We start from the raw sequence: 12,435 nt of genomic DNA on the forward strand, positions 1-12,435 counted from the left end.
CTCCTGATGAGAACTTGCCGCTAAGGACTCTCTTTCTCTGAGGGAAAGTGCATGCAATGGTCATTATTTTGTTGTCATTTAGCAGATGCTCTTATCCAGAGTGACTTACGTAGATTACAATTTTACCCATTTATACAGATGGATATTTACTAGGCATTTGTGATTTAAGTTTTGTGCGTGTAAGAGTATAAGGAACTCTAAGCGGGTTTGGGGAGAAGTTCAAAGGTGTGTCTTTTTCAGGCATCTGCAGTAGACACCAAACAAAAGCAACACTCAAGTCAGTAAAAAAAAGCAGACTGCCAGTTGTATCACGGGTTCCCACAGTACAGTGCACACAAAAAGCAAGTGACAGCTCAGGGCAGCCACAATTTCCTCTGAACTCACGTGTTTCATTTACACATTCTGGCCAGTGGGGGTGCAAGAGAGTAGAAGAGTTAATCTCCCTTTCCTTTTCACACAAGAGTTGATGTCAACCCCGTTAATCTCGAGAGAAAAATCAATCAGCTTCCCACTCCTCTCTCTCTTTCTCTCTGCCTTTATCTTTCTCTCCCTCTGTCTCACTCTTTCACAAAGTCTTTCCTTCCCCCAACCAATTTGGGTGGGAATCTCATGAGCCATGATGCTGAAATCCTTTATTATTTAACAGCCAGAACAGAGTTCTAAAAAGCAAGGAAACAAAACGTGGGCAGGATTTTTCAACAGCACGCACCAACGACGCAATGGTGGGTTGAGGTGAGTACCTACAACAGCCACTAGGGGGTGCACACATAGCTGTAACAGCAATGTCCAGCCCAGTTTCAAAATTCATTGCAAAACACAACAGCTGTTTATTCAATTGAGTGACCTGTGATATAACCAAGAAAGGAAGGGGTCCATTATGGAGAGTACACATCCATTTCCAATATCCGTCTATTTCTTTATTCTGATGTCACAAAATGGGACAGCCTGTTTTAGCAATTAGTTTTCAAGGAAAACATGCACAGGGCACTTAACGGTAGGATGACACAATGTGGAAAAATGACATCTCAGGTATCTGATAAAATACAATTGCAATGTTCCAACATACGGAAACCCTTGAAGACCGAACGTATTGTACCTGTTGTCTGCTCTCGCGTTCAGAGGCTTCGCCTCTCATGGCCGAGTAGCTGGTTTCCCTCTGCAGGGACAGGGATGGTTAAAATGGATCAGCCACTCAGCTGGCTGCTGCCGGAATCAGGGATTAGTGAGCGGGTGACATAACCGTGACTTTTCATTTCCTGTGGCCCCGGGGACTGCTAGTGACACGTGCCACCCGATGAGCTCTGCCAGCCTATGCTGTAGCAAACACACACACATACGCGCACACACGCACGCACGCACACACACACGCATGCAGATCCTCACACACACAGACACATACACACACGCACACACGCACCCTCACACACACACACACACACACACGCGCGCGCACACACACACATGTGCATCCTCACATACATACCCTCACACACACACACACACATACACACACACACACGCACGCACACGCACGCACGCACGCGCGCACACACACACGCATGCAGATCCTCACACACACAGACACATACACACACGCACACGCGCACACACACACGCATGCAGATCCTCACACACACAGACACATACACACACGCACACACGCACCCTCACATACGTACCCTCACACACACACACACACACACACACACACACACACACACACACACACGCACAGGCACACACACGCATCCTCACATACATACCCTCACACACATACACACACGCACGCACACACACACACGCACATGCGCATCCTCACATACATACCCTCACACACACACACACACACACATGCGTACACATATGCGCACACACCCTCATTAATGCACAACACAGGTTTATGGATGGTTACTCATACACATACATAAACTCTCACGTACACACACATGTGTATACACATGCTGACTCATACACACCCACATAAACATGTGCGTACACATGCTTACATGTACACATACACATTAACATACCATATAGGTCGACAGTTTCTAGATCACATTCATGCCAAACACAGACTAATGTTGATGGTCTACCAAACTAAAATAGTCTCAAATCTGTAATCTTTTCCCTCTTTTTTTTCAATTTCTTAATCTAATCCCAGACAGGATGAAGCTACAGTGCCCGTTTCTCTGAATCCCAACCCCTGTCAAAACAGTGAGGGCGAAACAACAATGATCAGCTCCCTGAATGTGTATATTTATATGTGTATAAATGGGAGTTCTGCCCCGTGCTCTTACGCAAAGCCTTCTTCCATCATCGTTATCTGCTGAGCCTGCCATCGAATAAAATCTCTGATCGATAATGTGTTTCCTCTTTTACCAGAGTCCATCCGACAACGGACATATCGACTGAGAGGAAGCAGGGAAGCGGCGCACAAGACTGAGCATCTTGCCAAGTTGGGCGAGGTTACCGTGTACTTCCACGGAAGCCAATGCAGTGTTTCTAAAGCCGCATTTGTTCGCAGGTGTTGGTGTTTGTACATAGATGACAAACGGCATGGCCATTGTTATCGATGTATCCAAGGTGATGTCATTGTTATAACTTCAACAGCCAGCATCATGTGATCCCTTCACAAACTGAGACACCGAATCATTTTGAGACACAGGCCCATTCTGAGATCAGCAGAGTTTAGAAAGTGTTTTATAAATGGAGTCCATCCTGTCATTTTTACATAACATGCATTATTTTACCCTCAATTCTACCATCAACATCCTCAAAAAGATTGGTTTTAATGCAGTATGAGTGTGTGCATCCTTGCGTGCTTGTGTATAGATGGAAGGGGGTGATTTGGACGTACAATAAGCCACCTGCCTGATTCCCACTGCTATCTTAGGCTGCACTGCAACTGGCAAAAATGGGTCACCCTCTATTCTATCAAGCAGTGAGTCTCCCTGCATGGGAAATCTCAATAGGACACCTGCTGCTGAACTCAACTGAAGGAGCATGCAGTGTTTTAAGCGCATTTACAAAGGTTTTCATCACAATCAAAAAAAAGACAAGACGGCTTATTTTCTATTGAACTCTTATTTTCTCTCTATACAGTCAGACAGCCAAATCTTTCTGCAGACCATTTTTAAAAAGAGGGAATATGCATGAGGTGTACTGATTGATATCCAGGTCACACATTAAGGATGTGATTGCATATGGACTATGGATATGACTGCATAAGAAATGTGCAGGTTAGAGTTAGGCTCGGTGTTAGGGTTAAGGTTAAGGTTTCATGGCTGCCAAATTATCAAATTAAAAAAGTTACTTAACCATTAAACATTTCATTCCCCCTTTTGGAGAAGCTGACGCAGAGCCTTCAAATGAGGCATTGCCCCTACCTATCCTAATCAATGGCCTAGACACAACACACTGACAAATGGGGCCTAATTAGTACATCCCGGATATTAAAGTAGAAATGTAATTAGCCTTTTTCACACTTACTGAACCAGCCCTACTGCCTGCTTCCATGGTGTCTCATCCCTTTTTAAAAGGGGACAATGTCATGCTCTTAACAGAGAGTTATACCCCCAAAGTCAACCAGAGTGGGGTACAACAGCAGACAGTATGTGCAGACAAACAGGAAGTAAATTCACGTTCCAATTACAGGCATCTTTCTAAAAAAGCTACCCAAAAATAAATAACAAATACACACAAAAAAATAATCCCCGAAAGCCGTCGTCAGCAATTTTTGACCATTGTAAGTGTATCTGCATCTCTCTCCAGGGTTCACGCACTGTAGACTGCAGAAGCGTATATGTGGCCTAATGAACGTCACCCAGAAACAATAACTCCACTCCAGGTGCCCACGGAGACCAGGGAGTGTATCTATGGAGACGATCCGAGCGAGAGCTATCCAATGGCCCATTTCTAGACAAGGGCCTTTTTTTGTGTTAATCATACGCACGCTTCCCCGTCCCAATGAATGTGAAGCAAAAGATAAGACATTAAAGGGAGACCAGGAGAGATAGACACAGAGAGAAGAGGAGGAGGAAGAAAGCACAATTAGAGACCCCCCCACAGATTGAGCAGACTCATAGTTTGTTTTCCTTCCAGGTCTCATATGCCTAGAGCATTTACAGTATCTTACCAGATGGGTTGCCCCCATCCAAATACACACACACACACACACACACACACACACACACACACACACACACACACACACACATGCACACACACACACACACGCACATGCGCAAACAAGACGTAGAGTGATGTAAACTCTGACATCTGCACCTAAGTCGAATTTCAGATGAAAAAAAGAGTCATATGGCACAGTAAAACCTGACAAATGAATTCTCATTTTATGACAATAAATAATAAAAATCAAAGACGATGCAATGTGCAGCTCAATACAAGACTTAGCTTTTAGATCATCCAAGAGATCTGTGGACATTCATTCTCAAAAAGTGAAATTCTCTTTGATGTCTAGCTGTGGAATTGTGGTTCACCCTGTTACTAAATATCTGTAGGTTTGAATCATTGTAGGGCACTTAATCTGATACGTTTTAGTAAATATCCAGCTATATGACAGATAATTTACAATGTAAAATGCATTTACATCAGCCAGAAAGTCTGCTTAGTAAATACGTGATATACTGGAAATGTAATGATTTTGTGCTAGCTCTGGACCCGTCCCTTTGCCCTTTCTCAGCATGAGAGTTTGCTACAGACTTCAATGGCTGCGCCCCTCGGACTTCAGCAAGTGTTATTCATTCATCACTGATGCCCGTTGACTCTTCCGATGAATAAGTCATAACAACACGGCCAGTCGGCGAGGCGGCATTTCCGATCTGGCTCCGGCATGAATCATGCATGGCTGGTGACACACGGCTCTGTCACAGGTGAACGTAAACAAGAGCCAAGGACTGAGCAGTGCCACCGTGAAGCATCTCTGATCTCCGTTTCGGCAAAGCACCAGGGGCTGGTATCTCTGTGTCCATAAAGCATTGGGGGCCTATACCTCTGTGCCTAGAGAACATTAAAGGGCCAGCAGCCTTGAGTCTGAAAGCCATCAAGTGCCAGTATCTCTGTGTCTGGAAAGCAGTGTAGCTGTAGCTATATACTTCAAACTTTAACTACACATCAAACAAAAATTTGTACAAAATATTGCAAATGGTAGCCATATTTACTATGTAATTAACATGTTTTTGCTATAAAATTCCTTAAACAAGTCTTATAACAGATCTTTGTTTATAACAAATCTATAAACAAAGTTTTGATGTCTGTGCAGTCATATCTCTATCTCAACTCAAATGAACGTGTCATATTCTAGCCCAGGTACTGCAGTAAAAAAAAAAAAAAAAACAATCAGTTACATAACAGACTAACTACAAGACAGTGAAAATAGGACAGCAACCCCTAAGGAAACACTACAGTAAGGTCCTGAGGTTGAACTGTGTCAAAGTTCCTTTGAGTGTGTGTGTGTGTGTGTGTGCATGTGACAGAGAAAGAGAGAGAGAGAGAGAGAGAGAGAGAGAGAGAGAGAGAGACTGTGGGAGAGACTACAAGAGTGAGGGACTGAAAGACAGAGTAGTAGAGAGCTTGGCCCAGTCTTTCAGCAGAGTGGAATTAGCACCTGCTTGGCAGAGGGTGCAGTTGCGGCAGCTGGCACCAGGTATACGAAGTGGCTCGACAAACAGCCATATGTACTAGACGTGTTCACCTAATTCACTGCCAATAACACAACATCGACAAAAAGCTATGTCCAGTTATGTAACAGAACAGGCAGTGGAGCTGCTACATTCAGGAGTTTCAACTCTGCATCAAAAAAAGCAGGAAGCTGACATTGCTTCTGTGAGACATTCACAAGACCCCAGTATATTCCAGCCCTGAAGCATGAAGGCCTAGCTCACTAAGGAGAAGCACAGCTGATCTCCTAGACATGTAGAACAGTGGGATGCAACCTATGCCACCTATCCTTCACCCTGACAGGAAATCACCCATAAATCCCCTCTAGTCTCTAGTCATGCCCTACAGACTCAGCCCTCTAGACAGAATATCCCATTAAGGAACTGTGTCCAATGGAAATCCCAGGGTTTCATGTCTTCCACCCAAATCTGGTTTTAGTCTCTCAGTTGCAGGCCCTGGGATGGGAACTTCAACTTCTTAACAATGAGGACCATGAATCTCCAGCACCAAGAGTGGACACCACACCCAAGGTGTGCATCTTCATATCACAGAGGTGTCTAATGCTCAAAGCCATCATGTTACATGGACCCATTCTATAACAAGTGAAATTTATTCAGTGGTTCCTGGTGCGCAACAGACATATGTTGCCTTTGCGTATGCATTGTGCAGTTAAAAAAAATCAACTTGATGTAAAATATTTAAAATCTACTTAATAATACAAAAACTATAATGTGAAAAATGAACCATGTTCTTTTTGAAATCTTCTGTTCATATTGTCATTATGTTGTTTGGTGAATACTAATACATCACATTAAACTGTGGGACTCAGTTTTGTTTTGCAAACTATAAATTTTCCAATAAGACATAAAACATAATGTTATACATAATAACAAGTCACAAACATCATGTTAGAATAAACATAAATAAAATGACAACAAAGACAGTCACAATTTATCAGCTTCACAGTTTCTGTGTAATGTGTATTGTGTAATGAGAATGTGTTGCAGACCTGTCTGGTTCAGTGAGCAAAAATGATCCCAATTCTCCAAACATATTAAAAGTTGTTTTCTACCTCTGCTGTGGATAGTTTTAAATTGATTTCTTGACCATGGTAAATCTCTTCGACTGTAACAAAAGAGACTAAATGCCCTGGGCTCATTCACATCGGACTATTAGGGGGGGAAATTAGACCTCTGACAGCGACCTGTACATTCAATAATAATAGTCTTGTTCATTTGTCTGAAGACAATGAGAATACTTTTTTTAGTGTGTGGGCTCAATGTCGCTGTTTTTCAGTTCCAGGTTAATCATTGTCTTCAGCTGAAGAATAAAATGAGGAGCAATAAAGTATACATGGGTAATTACCTCTTTGAGATACCCTTTGAAATCTTTTACACTTCTGCTAGTAATTCAGCTCAAAGAAATTAATTACTCCAAGCAAAGAAAAACAAGATGAGATTCACCTGTCTGACAGTACCATGTGCTGTAGAGAGTTTGAATTTAACCGCATCATATTTTGGGTTACCACGGATCTGATGCAGATATCCATGGTTCTGAACTTTTAATTTTATAGTTTGCTGAGGGCCAGAGCTTTTTAACGTGAACAATTACAAAAGTAAAAGCCTGCAAAATCAGCCACGCTGCAAATGGTTACATGAGTAGAGCTACTTACACTTAAGGCCACAGCAAACAAGCTCTTATCAGGCCTCAACTCAAAGAAGTCATTAGTCCTGCTTATTCCATAAAGACCGCAGCTGGCACTGGGAAAACAAATGACATCACCGCTGCCAAAGAGTTCAAGGTGATATAAAGGTATTTTTACTCACACAAGAGCACAAGAGGTAATTTTTTCCGTTGACGACCTCGGACACAGCCCGCAGAGGGCTGGAAAAGCTCTTAAGAGCAAGGTAAAAAGCAAGGTATCGGTGAAGATTCTTAAAATGACAGTCACAAGTCTGCAAATATAGTTTACAAAATTTACAAATCTGCTTTTAAAAGGTTCCTGGGGCTATTCCCTGAAAAGTCATGTCTAAATTCCTTCCTTATCATTATTAGTTTTCTTTTTTTGTCTTCATTTTTACGTTTTTACACAGGAAATGAAGGCAAGGCAACGAGTCAAGAAGCCAACTTGCACAAAGGACAACTGTATACATATCCAGGGTTCTCCTCTCTGAAATCAATCCCAGCATGCCCCCGCAGTCTCTCAGCCCCTGCTCTGTACCACGGTGGCAGGTGAGGGAAGCTGCAAGGGTGGGCGGGCTGAATCTGACAGGCCCGCTTAATGAACCTGGTTCAACTCACCCCTCATTAATTACAGGAAAACCAGGCTGTCACTGCCAACCCAGTTCTGCCTGCCGCCCAGAGAGTCAACTCCACCGCACAGCACCGTTATTTAAAGACCCGTCCAGCGAGACAGACCAGTGCATTAAAAACCTGAATCCCACCTGAGGAGGAGGAGGGGGTGGGAGTGGCTTCTCTGTTCAGCATTCAACGCGTTTGCTTCACGGAAAATCCAAAGCTCCCATAGTTCATCAGAGTGCACCGACTCGCCCAAAGTGGGAGTTCACCTGGCAGAAAGACTCTGTAATGGGAGAGGGGGAGGAATGCGAACACAGACATTTTGCCATAATGCATTTCTCTCAGAATGAGGCCAATTTCACCCAAAGGCGCTTTTGTGCACTGAAGCACATTTTAATGGTTTTAAGCAGTTTAGCAATCTATATAAAAGGGAACATCCGGGTAAACTCACAGTGAGGATACAGCAAAGCATTCAGGGAATGGAAAGGGAAACAGGAATTCATAAATGTCTTGGAAGAAGCTACTCTCTAAGCATTTCACCCCTTCCTTAGATTGTTCAAAAGCATGGGCGTTCATTCTATACGTTTGATATCGACTGCCCTGGCAGGTCAGAAACCATGCAGTTGACCCTTGTGCCTCCTATTTTTTAGAGGGAGGAGTCTAAGGTCTGAAAAGCTTGATATCAACTGCCCTCACAGGTCAGAAACTTCACACAATAAGGTTTCTCGCAAAACTCATCACTGAAACGCCCCAAAATCCATTGAAGTTACTTTTAACTTACATAAAATCTAGAAAAATATCTAGGCCTATATGACTGAAATGCAGTTCATCCTTAAGAACAATAAATTCAATCAAGTCACTCATTATTCCCGAAGTATTTTTCATTAATCAATGTGGTTGCCAAAGTTGAAATGCTGTGCTAATAACAAAGACAGAAAAAGGAAAATTTGTTTAAATTTATTGGTTTACAGTCCCCCCATATAATGAGAGTAAAAAAAAAAATTAAATTGGCTGCCAAAATGAAAAGGAAAGACTCATCTGCTTTCCACAGAATCAATACTCTTTCAGACAAAGAAACAGCTGCTGCCAGCTACAAACAAGTGCTGTTTATTCAGGACAGGATGGAAAGATAGAGGCCTCTACCCTACACAAGTCCTGAAATGGAATATAAAAAAAACATTCTCCATCTGCGACTGCATCCTCATAGGTGGAAACACAAAATAACACTCTGGCCCATTTTCGAGTATCAAAGCTAAAACGCTTCTTCTGCACCATATATTGGATCTTCTGTTTCTAAGGAACAAGGCTCATGACAGAGTGCCACCGCTGTGTGCGGTCCTGATTCCAGAGAAGCGCGCTACAGTGATCGACTGATAAGCCTTCCTGTGTAAGGAACAATACAGCATGTGTTCACATTCATTCTGAGGCCTAATAAGCCCTGTCAGGCTCTCAAGGGTTCCTGGTAATCTCGTCTGTTGTGTGAGTAACCTCGTTTGGACAGGACGTGGAGCCAGCGCAAAGCTCTTATATGATTGCACTCGATGATAAGAGCTGTCCCATCAGTTAATTCGGCCAGATGTACAGAGTCAATAGGACCAGTGTGCTTTGTCAATAAACTTCCAAATCGCTAATTTTACGATTTACAGTTCTTGCAGATTGATGGAAATTTACACATTTCAGCCACTGTTAAACTCAAATTCCTTAATTGAAAAAACGCTTGATTAAATTCTTAACATTTAAGGGCAAAGAAAAATCTAGTGATACTGAATTTGACCTATGAACAGTCCTTGTACCAGTGAAAAAACATATGTTTGTACAAACGCACAACGGCGGCAGTATCAGGTGGTAGCCAGGTAGTTAAGCCCTGCTGAACTGTGTGAACACACCCAAAGACATGAAACCATGGAATCCTATTAGAAACCCGATCTAAATGTGACAACACGGGCTTTATCAGCGAAAACAGACTGCTCCCGTGTAAACAACACCTGATTTGATCCTAAAGAAAACAACTGGTAGATAAACAGTGGAGAGATAGGCCAGCTCCTTCTCCCGGGGCAAACAGAGCTTGCAGCTTGCCCAGCTGGTTTCTAAGGATGACGGTTGCTTGGTGTGAGGTCTATGCAGTTGGTTGCCTGTGGTCTGATACCGCAGCCAGCTAGAATGGCGAGTGCAGGGAACCAGCGGGTAAGAGGAAGATATATGAATGCACTTATTCTGCAAAGAGGCACTTCTCGAGCTAAACCTCCGCCAGCACACAAAGGGCCCCGGTGCTGTGGGCTCTCATCTTCTTCCTCTGCCTGATATGGCAGGCTTAAATGCTGCCTGCTCCTTCACAGCCCATTGGCTGCCTGTTGACTGCAGTGTCAACAGAAACGCAGGAAAAAAGACACAGCCTGTCAGAGCTTCGCATACTCTCAAAGCATTTTCTGTTGGAGACGTTTCAGGCCGATTACGCAATAATTGATTAGGAGATGAGAACCACAGCCGAAATCATTCTCTGCCCACACAGACGTATGCATATGCACATGCATGAACACAAAAATGCAAGCATGTACACACACACACGCAGGATTTCACACACACACACAAACACACACACGCAAAAAGGCAGGACCCCTTCTGCCAAGCTGATGCAGACCAGAGCACCACCTACTCCACTGACACGCCAAGCACTTTCACGAGAGTTCATTCTACAACAGGGCTCCTGGCTCCTGACTCATATAATTGCACTCTCTTGAGCGTGTGCGTATCGACATCTAAAAATACTGGTCAAGAGACGATGAGGTGCCACACATAACTAATGGCTACACAGCCTTCAGACCAGCATATGACTAAGCAGTTTTTCAAGAGACACACCAGATACTTAGCTTTCAGTTAGAGTGCCTTGCTGCAGAACATTCAAAGATAAGGTTTTATTAGATTTTATGCCTTTAAATAGCTTAAAAGCTATTACACATGTGAAGAAGGCTTGAAGGTCCTGGCTGTCCAGCACAGAAAGTAATTATATTTGTAAGCATACTGGAGAGAACAATCAAACTAAGTACAAACACTAAGAACCCGAACACACCTTGTGCAGGTCTGCTTTTCATCAAGTCAGAACAAAAGCATGATCTTATAACATGAGTGATGCAACATGATCCGACCTATAGTCAATTCTGTACAGAATAAACACATAGTTAAGACATTATAAATAAATTTCCTACCAAGACGTTTTTGCTTAGAATAGTCTGGATATCCACAGTACACTCTATGACCTAGGCCAGTGTTTCTCAGTCCTACTCCTGGAGCCCCCCTGTCCTGCATATCTTCTATCTATCCTTGTGATTAACATGCTCTCATCAGGTGTGCTCAGCTAATCAAAAGTGCCACTGATGAGTTCAGTCAGGTAGGTAGAGCAGGGAAAGATGGAAAATGTGCGGAGCAGGGGGGCCCCAGGAGCAGGATTGAGAATCAGCGACCTAGGCCATGCCCACCCTTCTCATTTTATACAGAAAAACAAAGTGCAATAAGCCCCCAAAGAATACAAAAGAACTTGTGCCACCACGCCCCCCCCCCCCCCCCCCCAACAACCACCAATTAGGAATTCTATGCCACCCCATCACCCACAATCATGGCTATTTCCTCAGCCTCTGAGTGATCACTCCCTTAGGAATCGGAGAATAATTGCTCCAGGACTACAGCAGGATGAAAACCACTCTAAAAACCCTGAGGGATCCTGTCATAAAGAACTGGATGAGTGACTGGATCAGGTAGAAAAGAGGCCAAGACCTCATGGGGGGTCCATTCCTGATCCAAGCAATGTAGGACTTAGCCAGAGGTGACCTGGCCCAAGCTGCACTGATCAGAGGCAAGAGTCCCAGAAATCACTGACACCTATGCCTGGCAGATAACACTGACCTGCTGACACTCATTTAAACTCTTCTAGCGTATGGGAAAAAAAGGTACCATGAACAGTCCACTTCCACAAGTACTTAAGTGATTTACATCAAAGAAAGGCAGTGTTGCGACACGGATACCGAATGTCTCTACATACAAAGTCTACAGTACCTCCCTCTTTACAAAACAGTGGACACCAAGCATAAAGCAACTGTCCAGTTACAATGGCCATAGGTCATAGGTTAATAATATCATGGTATTGTTATACATTAGTTCTCTCGGAGTAGCTAGTAGTGAGGGGGATTCTACACTGTATAAGGATTATATATGGCTTCAAAAAATCTGCAGTAAATTTGGAAATGCATGTATTAATATAATAATCATTAAATAATAATACATTATCAAATAAATACTCATTTTATGTATGTGCATATATGTCTACAGCTGGAATATGAATGAATAAATAAAGTGAATAGTCCACAAAATACAAATCTGATCACATCTCCTCAGTGACATAGAACATGCCACACTTGACACTAAAAGGGTTCATACTCTGTTTATACTTAATGTTACTCCACTCTA

The 12,435-nt window shown here is 43.0% G+C and overlaps 1 protein-coding gene across 1 annotated transcript in view; it reads right to left on the bottom strand.

The window, feature by feature from the left end:
* LOC118778443 (protein unc-13 homolog B-like) overlaps window positions 1–12,435 on the bottom strand; it is an 88,354-nt gene that overhangs the window by 53,917 nt on the left and 22,002 nt on the right. The gene's annotated exons all lie outside the window — the stretch shown is intronic.

The sequence above is a fragment of the Megalops cyprinoides genome, chromosome 5, assembly GCF_013368585.1.
Source record: "Megalops cyprinoides isolate fMegCyp1 chromosome 5, fMegCyp1.pri, whole genome shotgun sequence".
In the NCBI taxonomy this organism is placed as follows: domain Eukaryota; kingdom Metazoa; phylum Chordata; class Actinopteri; order Elopiformes; family Megalopidae; genus Megalops; species Megalops cyprinoides.